This window comes from Schistocerca serialis, chromosome 1 (assembly GCF_023864345.2).
Source record: "Schistocerca serialis cubense isolate TAMUIC-IGC-003099 chromosome 1, iqSchSeri2.2, whole genome shotgun sequence".
In the NCBI taxonomy this organism is placed as follows: Eukaryota; Metazoa; Arthropoda; class Insecta; order Orthoptera; family Acrididae; genus Schistocerca; species Schistocerca serialis.
The window spans coordinates 384819090-384839267 of NC_064638.1; positions in this window are offsets into that span (position 1 = coordinate 384819090).

Here is a 20178-nt window from a genome sequence, read left to right on the forward strand (position 1 = left end):
GCGAAAACGAATATTGTTTAGAGAAGAAGTTATACATTTCTTCCGGTTTCTTAAATGTCTTTGAATCTCTCTAGTGTGTAAAGTAGTCCAGATCATCTAGAACTCCTCTGATACCTTGAAAGCTGAGGAAGGTGGAGTACTGATACCTAAATAAATCTAAACAAACGAGTAAGTTAGGTAGCATTCAGGAGGGTTTATAAGGGATAAATCACCGAGGCCCGAACGGCCGTTTTCATACGTGCCTCGAACTCACTACTGAAGAATCGAGCAATACGTCATGTGTACGTGATCGGAAACTGAAGCCTAATGCTTTGCGATGGTGAAACAAACGGTACAGATACGTGGCGCATACTCCAGTCACGCCGAGGGGACAAAGGGTCACTGACCTGCCCTGTTAAGTGCGTTGCCCTCTGACCTGGTAATATCGTACTCTCCGCTGTGCTCCACATTTTAACGAAGTGCATTTTATTAAGCGACACGAGAGTGGCTCTCAGCTGGAATAGTAACTCGCCCTCTGTTTCTAGTGGCAATGAGAGCGGCTGGAGAGCTAAAATAGTGTGACGTCAACTCTCTGCCCAAAGTAGAGTTACGCGTCAATTTAAAGTTTGATATATATGTATTATTCTACATTTTTCACTTGACAATAATTCTTGTTCACTTCCGTTACTATATGCTATACAGTAGGACGAGATTCGTTATTTCACCCCGTGTGTTTAACGAGAAATTTTTTGAGTAATTCCAAAGCCATACCCCATGCGCGCTATCTGCCTTTACTAGGTATCTGATTATCGTCGCCATTAACTTGTGACTAGATTGAGGAATTTTGTTAGGGCAGGGGGAGCATGTTGTTTTGGGTGAAGAGTCATCTACAGACGAAGAAATACACTACTGGCCATTAAAATTGCTACACCGAGAAGAAATGCAGTCATTGGACAAACATATTATACTAGAACTGACATGAATTACATTTTCACGCAATTTGGGTGCACAGATCCTGAGAAATCAGTACCCAGAACAACCACCTCTGGCCGTAATAAAGGCCTCCATACGCCTGGGCATTGAGTCAAACAGAGCTGGGATGGCGTGTACAGGTACAGCTGCCCATGCAGCTTCAAAACAGTTCATCAAGATTAGTGACTGACGTATTGTGACGAGCCAGTTGCTCGCCCACCATTGACCAGACGTTTTCAATTGGTGAGAGATATGGAGAATGTGCTGGACAGGGCAGCAGTCGAACATTTTTTGTATCCAGAAAGGCCCGTACAGGACCTGCAACTTGCGGTCGTGCATTATCCTGCTGAAATGTAGGGTTTCGCAGGGATCGAATGAAGGGTAGAGCCATGGGTCGTAACACATTTGAAATGTAACGCTCACTGTTGAAAGCGCCGTCAATGCGAACAAGAGGTGACCGAGACGTGTAAGCAATGGCACCCCATACCATCACGCCGGGTGATACGCCAGTATGGCGATGACGAACACACGCTTCCAATGTGCGTTCACCGCGATGTCGCCAAACACGGATGCGACCATCATGATGCTGTAAACAGAACCTGGATTCATCCGAAAAAATTACGTTTTGCCATTCTTGCACTCAAGTTCGTCGTTGAGCACACCATCGCAGTTGCTCATGTCTGTGATGCAGCGTCAATGGTAACCGCAGCCATGGTCTCCGAGCTGATAGTCCATGCTGCTGCAAAGGTCGTCAAACTGTTCGTGCAAATGGTTGTTGTCTTGCAAACGTCCCCATCTGTTGACTCAGGGATCGAGACGTGGCTGCACGATCCGTTACAGCCATGCGGATAAGATGCCTGTCATCTCGACTGCTAGTGATACGAGGCCGTTGGGATCCAGCACGGCGTTCCGTATCACCCTCCTGAACCCACCTATTCCATATTCTGCTAACAGTCATTGGATCTCGACCAACGCGAGCAGCAATGTCGCGATACGATAGACCGCAATCGCGATAGGCTACAATCGGACCTTTACCAAAGTCGGAAACGTGATGGTACGCATTTCTCCCCCTCACACGAGGCATCACAACAACGTTTCACCAGGCAACGCCAGTCAACTACTGTTTGTGTATGAGAAATCGGTTGGAAACTTTCCTCATGTCAGCACGTTGTAGGTATCGCCACCGGCGCCAACCTTGTGTGAATGCTCTGAAAAGCTAATCATTTGCAGATCACATCATCTTCTTGCTGTCGGTTAAATTTCGCGTCTGTAGCACGTCATATTCGTGGTGTAGGAATTTTAATGGCCAGTAGTGTAACTTCATGAGGCTGCCGGGAAGTGCTATTGGAGCATTCCCGTTCACGTTGTGTGGTAATGACCTGATAATAGCTTCCAGGACGGATCCTAATTCTGTAACCAAATTAACGACAGTTTGAAACCCCGTGGCAGACCGAAATTGTGCGGCGCAACGGAACTCGAACCCGGCGGCTTCGACCTTGGTTGGTTAATGTTCTGTCAGCTGAGCCATCCAGACACGACTCGCGGCCCCCTAACGCATCTTTAGTTTAGTCAATACCTCTCTCCATGAAAGGCAAATGGTCCGGTTTCGAGCTCCGGTCCGGCGTTCAATTATAGTCTGCCATGAGCTTCCTATATTAACAGTAGCTCTGTACATCTGCAGACGATGGAATTATTTACTGTGCAGTACTACCTGAAAAGAGTGCACAAATATTCAGTATGTTCTTGACAGGATTTTAGAATGGTGCGAAAATAGGCAACTAGCTTTAAATGCCCATAAATGTAACATTGAATACGAAACGTAAAAACATAGTATCATCTGATTACCATATCGATGAATCACAAATGGAATTAGTCAACTCATACAAACACCTAGGTGTAACAGTTTGTATGGCTATGATGTGGATTAATCACATACGCTCAATTGTACACGTAGCTACATCAGGTAGCATACTACGGTCGATTGGTAGGATAATGGGAACATTCAGTCACGCTACAAAGGATACTGTTTACAAAACACTAACGCAACCTACCATAAACTTTTGATAAAGTTTGCGGGACTCGTACGAGGTAGGACCAATATGGATATTGTACATATACAAAGAAGGGCAGCACGAATTGTCTCAGATCCGTGTCACGGAAATGCTGAGAAACGCTTGATGATAGACGTCAAGTTTCCTCCGAAAGTCTGCTTACAACGTTTGAAGGATCAACATTAAATGAGAAATCTAGGTCGTGTGTGTCGCTCGTGCAGTACCGTGAACACAAGTTTAGACTGATTATTGCACACATAAAGTCTTAAGCTCAAAATGGCTCAAATGGCTCTAAGCACTATTGGACTTAACATCTGACGTCATCAGTCCCCTAGACTTAGAACTACTTAAACCTAACTAACGTAAGGACATCACATATATCCATGCCCGGGGCAGGATTCGAAACTGCGACTGTAGCAGCAGCACGGTTCCGGACTGGAGCGCCTAGAACCGCTCGGCCACAGCGCCCAGCTAAAGTCTTAAACGATTACTCTTCCCTTGCCCCATGTGCAAATGGAACGGGGAGATTCCCGAACAACACTGCGCACGAGCAACCGTTATGGTGACGGGATCAAGTTGAAATCCATGTCAGCTGTGAGCGAGACTTTAGTCGTGACGTTAGTATACTAGTATGTGTTTGCGATTCGCGTGACTGTGTCGTGAGTAATTCAGTTTTATATGGAAACTGGAAGGGAGACAGGTAGGATTACACGTAGTGAAAAGCGTTCCTTCACCAAAATCGATTCCCTACATTGAAAGAATCCAACGGAAATTTGTAACCCTCTGAGAAATATCTGTGGAAATATGTGGCGGATCGTAGCACCGAATAACGGCGGTATGCTCGTTTCCTTAAAGGTCCAAGGTCCAAAGGTCGGGTAAGCAATGTGGGCATTCACCTGCAACAGACTACACTTCTCAGGTTACTGTCAACGACATTTTGAGAGAGGATTCACATAAAGATGTGAGGAAATTGCTTATGAAGCCAGAATATATGTCACTTCAGTTTACAGAATCATAACTGAAAAGTTGAAGGTGGGTAAAGTTACTGTCAGATGAGTTCTGCAAGATCTGAGTGGAGAGCAGAAAGCAGGTTTCAGAAGAGTTGCTTCAACGGTACCGAATAGAAGGAGAACAGTTTCTGAAAACGCTTCTTGCACTTGATGGAACCAGTCTCAGTCGCCACAATGGAAATGTTCCGACTCTCCAAGCCCGAAAAAATTCTGCCACCAACAATCAAACTTGAAATTAATGATGATCTTTGTGTATGATACGAATGCAATCATAGCTACAAGTAGAGTGCCCCAGGGGACGTCTGTAACAGTCGCATACTACAAGCTGTTACTGCTAAATGTTTTGCGCCCTAAAATTCGCCGAAGAAAGCTTGACATGCCTGGAGTTGGTGAAGGCCTCGTACTGCCCTGCCAGTGAGAGAAACGGTTGACAGATATGTATAGGAAATACTTCCCCATCCACTATGCAGTCCTCATATGAGCCAACCAGACTCTGATTTGTCCCCCAAACTGAAGGAACAACTCCGTGGAAAACATTTTGATACAAGTGATGAAGTTTCCAGTGAGCTGGCTCTAGTAATCAGACAACCGAACAATGAAGGTGCCCTCTCCGGAAAACAGAAGTTGCTAAAAAGTTGGATTGCTGTCATAAGCAAGAGTGGACGCCATACTGGGGGCTTATTTGCTTCAGTTCTATCTTAATGGGAGACGGAAGGCAAGTGGGCTTCAAAAATTCGATTTTTAGATTTTGGCATATTTGAAATACCTGGTCTTTCCTGCGTGAAACAGTTCTTGTTTTATATAAATACCACAATTTTTTCGTGAGACATGATGGTTTCCCTGACGCTCTGTGCAATCTGGGGCGGTGACAGCAAGGCTCATGACCAGGTATGTACAGAACAATGAACCTAATGTCACAATTTCTAAATTAGAGTGCACTGGGCTTGTCGAGAAGAGAATGGGGTCCAGGTTGAGACGATTATTGAAAGAAAAGTCAAAAATAGTATTGGAAGATAATAAGAAGATAGGTGGTAAAGGTCGCCTGACAAATGTTGAAATAGATTATAGAATTATTATGGCTTGGCTATAAGAAGAAATGTAGGGAATTTAGAAAACATCAAAAAAGCTGTATGGACTATCTTTCTCCAGAAGCTTTCCACAAACGAAAATCCAGTGCACGGTCTTTGCCCGAGTGATCCTGAGACTTGGTGCAAGTACAGGAGAAGTGCCACGTATAAGTAATGACTGCATCAGTAATGACTGAAATCGATATTTAGCGAACTTGGTAAAGACCTTGTTGAAGAAATGTCTTCATTCGAAAACCCAAATTTTAAATGAATGAGAATTCTGTCATTTGGAACCGGTTACCGAAAACTGTATTTGTTTAGCTTACAACCCTCAAATTTGATGTTTATGATACTCTTTTATGCTTCAATGATGGTGAAATTAGAAAACTGAATGTTTTGGAATTATTGGGCATTAAATCTAGTGGAGATAGTGGAAAATCCTTGGTGCAAATAGATAAACAGAGAATCCGCAAATCAGATATTGCTAATTTAAAATCACAGAAGAAGCCAGTCAGAAAATAAGAGGAAGCAAGAGAAGAAAAGAAGACCAGTATGATTCAGGTGATGCTCATTATGGTGCAGGAAAATATTAGTGCTAAGTAATTCTCATCAATAACTATACTAGAATTGCAATATTAAACTTTCAAGGGATTTTTCTCAAAACTACATTGTTTTACTTTCAGGTACCATTATTTGATGAACTAATGGGGTTAGAAACATGAAATTTGGTCAATTTGTACTGTAGATGGTGATAAGTTATGACAAGTAAATTGCGAAGCACCAAACAACCAGAAACTGTTTTATAATAATTAATGTACAAAAAAAGTTAAATTTTGCTAGGGAAATAATAAAACTTCTTTTCTTCAAAACCATAAGAGGTATTGTGTTCATTTCACTTGTAAATTGAGGCATACATGTTGTATAAAAATTGTTTTATCACTTACAGTTCTTTTGAAAACTGTACCTATTCAAAGGGTAAAATAGCGTTGTCAGAATAGGGATAAAAATTGCCTTCCGTCTCCCCTTAACAGTATGCGGAACTTTCGAAATGACCCTCGTATGTTGTACAAATACTTGACAGTGTTTTACAAGGTAGTAATGTAGATGTAGACGTGAATTTCAGTAATTTCCTGAAACATTTTGAGGGAAAGTGCTGTAATTCATTTAGCTAGTCCTTGGTTCCATAACTTACAGACTAAAAATTATGGCCCGTCTGCAGTAACAAACGAGCACTTGCAGGCTCGCTCCAAACTTCAAATCGTCGTCTTTAGGTCTTTCGCTTGCAGTTGCACCGTCTAGTTCTACTCCGCCTACGCGACTCTGACGGCGCGATGAGTTCCGAGTCTCGTCCTTTTGCTGATACTAGGAATCCGAGGGAGAGGAAGCCGCAGTGAGATGCGTAGCTCGCAATCAGCAGAACCCGTATTCGGTTCCCGGTCTAGGCATCCTGATTTATTACCTCATTGGCTGCCCTATATCACTTTATACGAATGGCTCCATTTTTCTTCTGAGGAAGTCGCAGTGGGTTTCCTACCCCAGATGCCGTGACATGAGAGCAAATGTGGTCCGTTAGCTACAACTTCGCTGTCAACGGAACGTTAACACAGAGCCCCAAAAAATGTTTGTTACGTAGCGCAGTGTATGAAATTTCTATTTCTTTCGATTTAGAACATTTGTTTGTAGGTGATCATTTTAAAGTAGAGAAGTTGGACCGCTGAATTAATTACATCCAGCAAGTGGAAGCATATTTCAGTTGTTAAAACAGTTTTTACCAACTGCGACGTCGCTGTCAGTTGCCTGCTTTCATGGGGAAAAGTGAAAATGAAACTTCGTATAATGCTTCTCATACAATAACATAACTTACCAAACCAGTATATTACGACAATATTCGTCCAATAGTAGTGTGTCGGCATATCGAATAACTGCACTCTCATTGGTTAAATCAAGTTTTAGATCCATTCTTATCAAGACTCCTAACTGTGAACGACTTCTTACAGGCAACAAATTGTTAGCATAAGTGTGTGCGAAGTATCACTAACTTCGTATGCTAAGAATAATTGGTGGAGTCTCGATTTATGACGTGACGAATCAGGAGAAACAAAGCCCTGATCTAAGCCGCTTGCATTGGATGGTGACGTCACTTGCATGGAAACCTTCCAATTATGCATGTCTTTTCTTCGCCTAAAATAGTGCCAGGAGCAGTATTGAAGACAACAGTTACATCTGCACCACTGCTGAGTGAATAATCTAAACAGCACGAGTCGTTTAACAACAGCAGCACTGTGACAGACAATTTTTAAACTATACACTGATAGTGAAACTGTTATTAGAGACACAAAGCAAACGCCCTCAGAGGGAAGTTTCGTTGGTACAACAGAGTAATCATCACATCGGTTACCTGTAACACACCATGAACTAAGGAATCATTAACCTAAATTGAAACTAAATGGTACACCACTTACCTTAATAGCCAAAATAATCTCAATTTTCATCACATTTGGGAGAACCTTATCATCTGGTCTATGGCATGAAATGTAAGATTTTTTGTTTTTTTTCTTTAATGGACATTCAATGTTGTTCATAAATTGCAACAACTTCTAAACTATTCAAACTAATTGAGATCATAGAACTACGATCTTTTCGGATGTAATTCCGACCAAAAAGCGATTCTGGTAGCTGGAGACAGAAGTCTCTCTTAATCCTGCCTTTTGAGTTCTTGTTGTGATATTTCCACAGAAAGTTTCATACATTTAGTTTTAAAAACGTTTCATCTCTATTTCACTCCCTTAGCTGTTGAATTTCCAAAAATGTTGAAACACGTACTTCTTCATTTCTGACCAAGAAACCAGATACAATTTATTATTCTAACTTCAAAATTGCTTTAATAACAACATTTTTCAAAATACCTTCCCTCCCCTATTTCATCCCCTTAGTGGTTAAATTTCGATAAATGCCTTCTTAAACGGCGCTTACGGTATAAAGCTAACAGGCCACTACCTTTCGTACACTGTGTGATCAAAAGTATCTGGACACTTGGCTGAAAATGACTTACAAGTTCGTGGCCCCCTCCGTCGGTAATGCTGGAATTCAATATGGTGTTGGCCCACGCTTAGCCTTTGATGACATAGTTTGATGACAGCTTCCACTCTCGCATACATACGTTCAATCAGGTGCTCGAAGGTTTCTTGGGAAATTGCAGTCCATTCTTCACGGAGTGTTGCACTAAGGAGAGGTATCGATGTTGGTCGTTGAGGCCTGGCACGAAGTCGGCCATTCACCCTTTTACTAACTGAATGCCCATCTAGTAATGAAGAATGAATAAATATATTGTCTATGGCTGTGCTACTGTTCCCCTGCACCCTAGTTAGAAAAAATACAGTCTGCATCAGATCATATGAATTTATGACATCCACCAACGTCCTTTTTCTTGCACCATCATTTACTAAATTTATACTGAAGTCACCACATATAACTAATTTCTGGTACTTCCTGCAAACTCAATCAAGAAACCTCTCTAGCTTGAGCAGAAATGCTCTGAAGTCAGAGTTAGGGGAACCTACAAAAAACAACAATTAGAAATTTAGTTTCACTAGTATCAAACATAATCCAACTGCCCCTGCACAACATTCCAATATCTGTTCAGTGCAGTGCCGTGATACGTCTATTGACTCAAATGGAATACTGTTTTTACGTACATAGCCACTCCCCCACCCCGCAAGGAACTCCTTTTCAGCTGTTAAAATGCTATATTCTCTTTTCTCTGTGAGGTAATACTACGAAAAAACTACAAAGAACGAAACTCGTCTAGCTTGAAGGGGGAAACCAGATGGCGCTATGGTTGGCCCGCTAGATGGCGCTGCCATAGGTCAAACGGATTTCAACCACGCTTTTTTTAATAGGAACCCCCATTTTTATCACATATTCGTGTAGTACGTAAAGAAATATGAATGTTTCAGTTGGACCACTTTTTCGCTTTGTGATAGATGGCGCTGTAATAGTCACAAACGTATAAGTACGTGGTATCACGTAACATTGCGCCAGTGCGGAAGGTATTTGCTTCGTGATACACATTACCCGTATTAAAATGGACAGTTTACCAGTTGCGGTAAAGGTCGATATCGTGTTGATTTATGGCTATTGTGATCAAAATGCCCAAGAGCGTGTGCTATGTATACTGCTCGGTATCCTGGACGACATCATCCAAGTGTCCGCACAGTTCGCCGGATAGTTACATTATTTAAGGAAACAGGAAGTGTTCAGCTACATGTGAAACGTCAACCACGACCTGCAACAAATGATGATGCCCAAGTAGGTGTTTTAGCTGCCGGTGCGGCTAATCCGCACATCAGTAGCAGACAAATTGCGCGAGAATCGGCAATCTCAAAAATGTCGGTGTTGAGACTGCTACATCAACATCGATTGCACCCGTACCATATTTCTATGCACCACGAATTGCATGGCGACGACTTTGAACGTCGTGTACAGTTCTACCAATGGGCACAAGAGAAATTACGGGACGTTGACCGGTTTTTTTGCACGCTTTCTATTTAGTGACGAAGCGTCATTCACCAGCAGTGGTAACGTAAACCAGCATAATGTGCACTACTGGGCAACAGAAAATCCAAGATGGATGCGACAAGTGGAACATCAGCGACCTTGGTGGGTTAATGTATGGTGCGGCATTATGGGAGGAAGGATAATTGGCCCCCATTTTATCGACGGCAATCTAAATGGTGCAATGTATGCTGATTTACTACGTAATGTTCTACCGATGTTACTACAAGATGTTTCACTGCATGACAGAATGGCGATGTACTTCCAACATGATGGATGTCCGGCACATAGCTCGCCTGCGGTTCAAGCGGTATTGAATAGCATATTTCATGACAGGTGGATTGGTCGTCGAAGCACCATACTATGGCTCTCACGTTCGCCGGATCTGACGTCCTCGGATTTCTTTCTGTGGGGAAAGTTGAAGGATATTTGGTATCGTGATCCACCGCCCGCATCTCGTGGTCGTGCGGTAGCGTTCTCGTTTCCCATGCCCGGGTTCCCGGGTTCGATTCCCGGCGGGGGCCAGGATTTTCTCTGCCTCGTGATGGCTGGGTGTTGTGTGATGTCCTTAGGTTAGTTAGGTTTAAGTAGTTCTAAGTTCTAGGGGACTGATGACCATAGATGTTAAGTCCCATAGTGCTCAGAGTCATTTGAACCATTTGATCCACCGACAACGCCTGACAACAGGCGTCAAAAATTGTTCAAATGGCTCTGAGCACTATGGGACTTAACTTGTAAGGTCATCAGTTCCCTAGAACTTAGAACTGCTTAAACCCAACTAACCTAAGGACATCACACACATCCATGCCAGAGGCAGGATTCGAACCTGCGACTATAGCGGTCGCGTGGTTCCAGATTGTAGCGCCTAGAACCGCTCGGCCACCCCGGCCAGCCTACATGCGTCAGGGTATTGTCAATGCATGTGCGAACATTACGGAAGACGAACTACTACTGTTGAGAGGAATGTTGTTACACGTATTGCCAAATGCATTGAGGTTGACGGACATCATTTTGAGCATTTATTGCATTAATGTGGTATTTACAGGTAATCACGCTGTAACAGCATGCGTTCTCAGAAATGATAAGTTCACAAAGGTACATGTATCACAAAGGAACAACCAAAATAAAATGTTCATACATACCTACGTTCTGTATTTTAATTTAAAAAACCTACCTGTTACCAACTGTTCGTCTAAAATTGTGAGCCATATGTTTGTGACTATTATAGCGTCACCTATCACAAAGCGAAAAAAGTGGTCCAACCAAAACATTCATATTTCCTTACGTACTACACTAATACGTAATAAAAATGGGGGTTTCTATTTAAAAACACGCAGTTGATATCCGTTTGACCCATGGCAGCGCCATCTAGCTGGCCAACCATAGGGCCATCTGGTTTCCCCCTTCGCTATTTGTAGTTTTTTCGTTTGACGCTTATTTCGTGTGATTTTGGCCCGGCCACGATCAATGGACCACCCTGTATATGTTCCTTACTGACATTTCTTCTTAACAATATTTGCTTATTCCCAAGAATAAGAAGCTTTCACTCAGTTAATGCTTGGCAGAAATCAAACCTGCATTTCGATCGGACTTCCTTAACTCCTGTGCAGGAAGGCGTGCATTTTCAATAAGCTACCACTCGAATTCAAAAATCTTAGCAGTAATCTACGCGCCTTCAAATCAAAACTGAAGAGTTTCCTCATGGGTCACCCCTTCTATTCTGTCGAGGAGTTCCTTGAAAAATTAAGCTAATTCTTGTTGTATTGTTGATTTCGTTTTTCTTAAAGTTATGGACTGACTTTTTTCGGATTCATAAACGTTTTATTTTTATCTTATTACTTTTATGTAGTAATTTCATGTACTGACGCGTTCTATGACCTTGGAGATTTGCTCCTCAATAAATAAAATATAATAAAAATCTCAATACAAAACACATGTAACAGTTCGAATTACACGGTCCAGTCACATTAATGTGACTGCCGCCTGTGTGTGATGTCAACGTCTAATAACCACTCACAGACGGCAGGTGGCACCACTAGCATTGGAGGGTTCGTAAAGCTAATCGGGGTGGATGGGGTGGGGGTGAGTGGAGGAAGACGCAGGAGACAATGCAGTCGTTGTCATACTGCAGAAACGGAGCAATTTATCTGACGTCTAAAAGGGCACGATCATTGACTTTTTGGCCTGCCGCTGTGGCCGAGCGGTTCTAGGGGCTTCAGTCAGGAACAGCGCTGCTGCTACGGTCGCAGGTTCGAATCCTGCCTCAGGCATGGATATGTGTGATGTCCTTGGGTTTGTTAGGTTTAAGTAGTTCTAAGTCTAGGGGACTGATGACCTCAGATGTTACCTCCCATAGTGCTTAGAGCCATTTTTTATCATTGGCTCTCGGGTCAAGTGCATTTTTGAAACGGCAACGTTTGTAAACTGTTCGCTTACCGCCGTGGTTAAATCTTCCGTGCATGGCATGATAGCGCTATCCAAAACATGCGCCGAAATAACTATGGTGCACCACGAGCCATAGATGACTGGGACGAACGACGGCTGTGGAGATGTGTTCAGGGGAATAGACGTGCAACTGTTGAGCAACTGGAATTCCAAGTGCACCAAGGGACTCATGGAACGTTGGAGGCGCCTGGTTCATCTACTCATGCAGATTGCCGTTCATCGGCAATAAAGGCTGGAATTTACACGCTAATTCCACAAATGAATGTACACCCAGTGGCGGCAGGTTGCCTTTCAGATGAATCGCGTTTTATGCTCCTTGAGCCGGACAGCCATTGGATCGAAGGAATAGTCCAGGCCGGAGGAGGGAGCTTTATGGTCCGTGGAATATTTTCGTGGCAACCCGTGGGTGATCTCGTTGTTCTGAAAGACACAATGGATAAACACAAGTAAGTATCTATTCTTTGGAACCATGTACATCCCTATATGTAGTTTGTTTTTCCTCCGCACCGGTGACATCTATCAGCAGGTCAATGCAACATGTCACAGAGCTCGCTGATTACGCGCGTGGTTCGAAGGGCACCAGGATGAGTTTTCCATACTCCGATCGCCACCAAACACCCCGGATTACAACCCAATCGAGAATCTGTGGGACGACCTCTAACGGGCAGTTCGCGCCATGGACCGTCAACCGAGGTACCTAGCGCAGCTGTCCACAGCACTGTAGTCGTCATGGCTCCGCATCCCTCTCGGTACTGTCCAGAAACTCATTCACTTTATATGTAACTTGAGGGTGGAGTGCCGAGGGGCTGGGAGGAAGAAAGGAAGAGAAAAGGAAGGTATTACCGATTTCAGCTGCATCGAGACATGTGGAATCGGCGGCAACGAGTGAAAATGTGTACCGAACGGGGATTCGAACCCAGTATTTCCCACATAGTAGGCTGGTGCGTTTACGACTACGCCTTTCGAGCTACACTCCTGGAAATGGAAAAAAGAACACATTGACACCGGTGTGCCAGACCCACCATACTTGCTCCGGACACTGCAAGAGGGCTGTACAAGCAATCATCACACGCACGGCACAGCGGACACACCAGGAACCGCGGTGTTGGCCGTCGAATGGCGCTAGCTGCGCAGCATTTGTGCACCGCCGCCGTCAGTGTCAGCCAGTTTGCCGTGGCATACGGAGCTCCATCGCAGTCTTTAACACTGGTAGCATGCCGCGACAGCGTGGACGTGAACCGTATGTGCAGTTGACGGACTTTGAGCGAGTGCGTATAGTGGGCATGCGGGAGGCCGGGTGGACGTACCGCCGAATTGCTCAACACGTGGGGCGTGAGGTCTCCACAGTACATCGATGTTGTCGCCAGTGGTCGGCGGAAGGTGCACGTGCCCGTCGACCTGGGACCGGACCGCAGCGACGCACGGATGCACGCCAAGACCGTAGGATCCTACGCAGTGCCGTAGGGGACTGCACCGCCACTTCCCAGCAAATTAGGGACACTGTTGCTCCTGGGGTATCGGCGAGGACCATTCGCAACCGTCTCCATGAAGCTGGGCTACGGTCCCACACACCGTTAGGCCGTCTTCCGCTCACGCCCCAACATCGTGCAGCCCGCCTCCAGTGGTGTCGCGACAGGCGTGAATGGAGGGACGAATGGAGACGTGTCGTCTTCAGAGATGAGAGTCGCTTCTGCCTTGGTGCCAATGATGGTCGTATGCGTGTTTGGCGCCGTGCAGGTGAGCGCCACAATCAGGACTGCATACGACCGAGGCACACAGGGCCAACACCCGGCATCACGGTGTGGGGAGCGATCTCCTACACTGGCCGTACACCACTGGTGATCGTCGAGGGGACACTGAATAGTGCACGGTACATCCAAACCGTCATCGAACCCATCGTTCTACCATTCCTAGACCGGCAAGGGAACTTGCTGTTCCACCAGGACAATGCACGTCCGCATGTATCCCGTGCCACCCAACGTGCTCTAGAAGGTGTAAGTCAACTACCCTGGCCAGCAAGATCTCCGGATCTGTCCCCCATTGAGCATGTTTGGGACTGGATGAAGCGTCGTCTCACGCGGTCTGCACGTCCAGCACGAACGCTGGTCCAACTGAGGCGCCAGGTGGAAATGGCATGGCAAGTCGTTCCACAGGACTACATCCAGCATCTCTACGATCGTCTCCATGGGAGAATAGCAGCCTGCATTGCTGCGAAAGGTGGATATACACTGTACTAGTGCCGACATTGTGCATGCTCTGTTGCCTGTGTCTATGTGCCTGTGGTTCTGTCAGTGTGATCATGTGATGTATCTGACCCCAGGAATGTGTCAATAAAGTTTCCCCTTCCTGGGACAATGAATTCATGGTGTTCTTATTTCAATTTCCAGGAGTGTATATCGGTACGCCTTACAGCCGACCCAAATTCCCACAGAGCGCCACCTGTCAGCAGTCCCTCTCCATTTCTTCCATGCTCGCTACTCTGAGATTCCTGCAGGAGGTCCGACGTAACTGTGCATCCGCACTGAAGAAGGTGGATCCATTGCTCATCTAGGTGAATTAGTTGTATGAATGTGTGATGTCTGTTCTTTTGGTCATGTCTTGCAGCGGTCCTCCCTGCAAAAGGTGGTTATACAGGCTTTTGACACGTGGCCGCCTTACTGTGCCTGGACAATGTATAATCATGTTTGTGGAGTAAGGAACCAGAAAAAGAAATGTCGGGTACGGCCTTTCTGCCATACATTCCCAGAGTGACGGACAGAATCGGCCGTATATTGCGCAAACATGGCGTAAAGACGATTTTCAAACCGACAAGGAAGATCAAAGAGTGTCTTAGATCGGCGAAGGAGAAAAGAGACCCACTTGCAATGTCGGGAATATACCGTATACCATGCACATGCAGAAAAGTTTATGTCGGAATGACTGGACGATCCATCAACACCAGGATCAAAGAGCATAAGCGACATTGCAGGTTGGGGCAGGTGGAGAAATCGGCCGTGGCAGAGCACGTACTGAATGAGACCGACCACGTAATAAAATTCGCCGACACGGGAAGTTCTGGCTGTAGAGAAGCATTATCACACGCGCTTGTTTAGAGAAGCTGTAGAAATACAAAAACACGCGAACAGATTGAACAAGAAAGAGGAAAGCCTTAAGGTCAACGGATCCTGGCTTCCCGTACTGCAGCGAACGACCGTCGCAGGTAGCAAGAGGAGAACCGCACCGGAAATGACCGCGGAGAAGCCCTCGGACGTTGGCGCGCCAGGTACATATAGTCTGCGCCCGCGAGCTCGGCTCCAGTTCACCACCGGCAATGGAGGGTGAAGCTTTGACAATGCCAGCCACTCATGCTGGCGAAACGTCAGAAAAATCATTAGATGAACGTCGGCCGAAGAACCCGAGACAGAAGCCAATAGGCAGTTTGTCGATTTACTGATTGTTTAACCTTTAGAAGACGTTCGAATCCAGATCACCCATCCTGTCAGGCGGTTTCCGGAGTCGCTTCTTGTAAGCTGTGGGACGCTTTCTGCAGCAAAGGGGTAGCCGAATTCCTCTCCCATCGATGTTCAGCTATACGCGTATTAAAGGACTGTTAAATTCTGAACTGTTTAAAACGTTTGTAATTATGCTTGAGATACTACGAATCTCGTTATAGCATGCCATCTGTGCAGTAGCTGACTGCATCTTTTAATGGAGTCATTGTAGTTTAACTGAAGATGTAACTCTCTTCATCCCACGAGTGCTGTTACTTGTGCTCTGTCCCATATGCGCTGTGCTATCGACTGGGAGCACTGACCGGTCTATTGCATAAATCTGGCCGCGCTCCGCTGGCGGTAATATGCACAGCGGGCGCGCCGTATCTGCCGCTACTCAGTTAATTGCGGTATCTGGCGTCGAGGGCCCCCGGAGCCGTTGCCGTGCTCCAGTCCCAATACATCTTCAGGCTGGCCCGGGGACAACAGCGATATGGCAGCAGCGCACTCACGGTTCCAGTGGGAGTTCTACCCTTTGTTCCAGAGCTGCTGCCTCACTTTAGTTCTCTGCTGGCTGCTTTGCAGCCTCACATGTAAAGCTGCGCGACTCTTTACAGTATCATTTAAGCAGGATCATCTATTGTCCACTGTTGACAAGGGACTATTAATAAAGTTACATTAGTGTTAGTAACATTAAGCAACGTTGCTAAATTTGTAACTGAAATCAAACTAAATTTAGTATAATTTTTTTAAATATAGCAACTATCCACTTAGTTATGTACTTTAATTTAAGCTAATATGAGTGTCACACTTTGTTAGCATAATACGTATTTGAGTCCTCAGTCAGTACGTACAAGATTAACATCAACAGCAAACTGGATGCTGCCACTTTCCTTGTCGTTATTCCAAGCAAGCAGAGTAGAAAGTAAGTATATTAAAACAGCAATATATCGTAAATAGACAACGTGAAGTGTAATAACAAAATAAAAATGTTATTTAGCACGGGGCAGCTGTAGCATCCAATTTTCTGTCGATCTTAACCCTCGTATGTACTAAGTGAAGAGTCAAACATGTATTACGCTAGTTGAGGATAGGTGAAAGTCCGACACGAGTGTTAGCTTACATTAAAGTACATAACAAAGCGGCTGGTTGATTTTATTAATTTTTTTTATTATTTTATTAAAATAATACAATCCACAGCCATGGACCTCAACAGCATGTAAAATGGATAAATTATGGTTTCCAAATTTAGTAGTTTTATTGCTAATAGATTGTAGTTCTTGAGTTGCTGGAAATTTACCTTTTACGTTCAATGTGCACTTATACGAAATCTTTGGATAATAAACGTGCCCTTTTCGCTTCATTTTATAGGATAATCAGTGATGAAATATACTGGTCCTCCATTTCATGGGCGTTTGCCATTATGCGTCTTAATTTTCTCTTTCTAGAACAATTCGCTATGCATATTGGTTACCGTAACCCATGAAACTAATGGAAACTTAGAAAAGTTAGTCGCCAAATTTTAATTTACCTCTCGAAAAAATAACGTTAGGTAAACTACTTTTATTTTTCTTGTCTGCAAGTACGTTTCTGCAACTCTGGTATACATTGAAAGCCCCGCGCCACAGTACCGTAGCATGTCACAAGTGAACAAAATGGCGCCTTCCACTGTTACGAGGGCTAGTCACAGAGTTTTAAATATCACGTCGAAAAAACCTAGCTGCGAACATGAAACTTGCTGAGTGCGTTGATCCTTCTCTACATATCCACTCTTCAGTGCGTCACATTTTCCCCATCGATGGGTACTGCATTTTAGCTGTTCTCGACATTCTGGAGATAAGTGCCACGAAATTATTCCTTGATCTGCGTACCATGTCAGCGGATCATTGGGAATGAGGTTGAATTTGACAGCCCAAAGAAGCAGATTTGCTCCGCGATAACGCCGCGGGTCACTCTGCACATGACGCAGTAACACGTGCTGCTACTTTGTTTCATCAAATAGTGAGTCACCCCCTCAATAGTCGAAAAGTGTGAAAAATGTCATGGAATGTCTCCTAATATCGTGTCGGTCACCTTTTGCCCGGAATATTGCAGCAAATCGACGTGGGATGGACTCAACAAGTCGTTGGAACTCCTCTGCAGGAATATTGCACCTTGCTACCACTACAGCCGTCCATAACTGCGAAAATGTTGCCAGTGCATAAATTTGTGCACAAACATACCTCTAGATTATATCTCATAAATGTTACATGGGACCCGTGTGGAGATATCTGGGTTGCCAAATCACACGCTACAGCTGTCCAGAGTGTTCTTCAGACCAATCGCGAACAATTGTGGCGTGTGACGTGGCGCTTTGTCATTCATAAAAGTTCCATCACAGTTTGGGAACATGAAGCCCATGAATGGTTGCAAATGGTCTCCAGGTAACCGAACATAACCATTTCCACTCAATGATCGGTTCAGTTGGACCAGGCGAGCAGATCCATTCCATGTGAACATATCTCACACCATTATGTAGCCACAGTGCCTCGTTCACAACTTGGGTCCATGGCTTCGTGGTGTCTGCGCCACACTCGAACCCTACCATTAGCTCTCACCAACTGAAGTCAGGACTCATCTGACCAGGCCCCTATTTTCCAGTCGTCTAGAGTCCAACCGATATCGTCACAAGTCCAGGAGAGGCGCTGCAGACCATGTCATGCTGTTAGCAAAGGCACTCTCGTCAGTCGTCTGCTGCTATACCCAATTAGCGCCAAATTTTGCCACGCTGTCCTAACGGATACGTTCACATTACGCCCCACATTGATTCCTGCAGTTATTTCACGCATCTTCAAGTATCAGTCCGCATTCAAAGCCTGTTCATTTTCATCGCGCTGCCATAATCACGTCGGAAACCTTTTCACATCATTCACTTGAGTGCAGGTGACAGCCCCGCCAATGCACTGCCATTATATACCTTGTGTTCGTGGTATTAACACCCATCTCTGTATGCTCGTATCGCTATACCATGACTTTTGTAACCCCATTGTATATTGTATAACACTCGTGACATTACCCGTTTGTATCAGCAATATAGGAAGAATCTGTTGCTGTGTCAACAATGCAGGAGTAAATGGGACATTTCTGATGCAGTTTTCTTGTCTAACTTTAGCCGACTGTTGTCTTCGCCTGGACAAGTATTGTTTGTTATGTTAGAATCACTCTCTGCAGCGTGCTTTCTGTGAACATTGGTAGAAAAGTTTCTTTACTCCACCATAAAACTTCATTTTTTTTCATAAATTGAATTGTTTACTCTTAAATCCCAAAACGATTTGGCTGTGTTCGAATTTCAAGTACAAGGTGAAGAACCAGGAGCTCATTGACATAGTATTCACACGCATCTTAGTACGGATGTTGTGGTCAGGATAGCACCTATATCTCTGAGATTAGCATTTGATATACTGCTGGCGAGATTCACTGATGACACGACAAACGATGCAGACGAAAGTTTGCACAGTGTCACACGGTCTAAGCGTCCCAAGGTAATTTTTGTGTGTATGAAGAAGATACATTTGGGTCATGTAGAAGTTTTTTTTCAGTTTATTATGAGATGGTTGAAGACAAAAGACATCAGGACCTCCCAGAAGAAGATGTGCTTATCTATAGATCAATGACGCAGTCCTCAATACGCAGCCTGGAGAAGGAAAAATTGAAGAAAAAGAATACCCTTGTCATGAAATTACAAGGAAAAGAAACCTTACAGGAGTAGCAAGGGAAAATGTAAGGTGCTGGTGAATTTTAATTGATATGTCTCTTGTACTAGCATTCATCTTTTAGTGAAATTTTAAAATCCAATTTCCCATAAGTTAGTTTTTTAAGATGAATGCCAACTTCTTTATATTAAGTATTAACCGATATGAATGAAATTTTTGCACGAAGTAGTCTTGAGGTATTTTCATACTTCTGTGCATTAATATTACGGAAATGTAGTTTGTCTGTTTAATCATCATATTTATGTTCTAATAACTGAAGAAAATTTAAGTTTGAAAAAAGGTATTGAAAGTAAATTTGTAACATTTATCATAAAATCAATGCATAGAATTGTTGAACTATGTCTTGTGACAGTACCTATAAGATGTGGAATGTAAAAATTGATGTCAGAGCACCAAAATTTGGTTTTTAAACATACAATTAAAATCATATTACAAATTTAAAACCCCAAAACTAGTAAAGTTCTGGATAGGGTACTGTTACATCTTCACATGATAGACATGATTTAAAGTTTGTTTGAAATCGACAAAATAGAAGAAAAGTTAAATTTTTGGGTGTAGTCTCCCCTTAAGCAGTTGTTTTGTGGCACGAGATATTGAATTGCGTGACAAAAACGTATTAATAAAAACAACTGTTCTAGTTGTATCGTAGTGCTTCTGTTGATCAACGGTCAATCGATGCGTCCTCAAACTTCAAATGATAGATACCGCGGCACCTTCTAAACGGATACTGATCCTAGTCTTATCTTAGAAGACAAGTAAAAGGAAGGCAAACCTAGATTTATAGCGTTTATAGATACAGAGAAAGCTTTTGGCAGTTTTGACTGGACTACATTCTTTGAAATTTTAAATACAGCTCGGATAAAATACAAGAAGCGTGA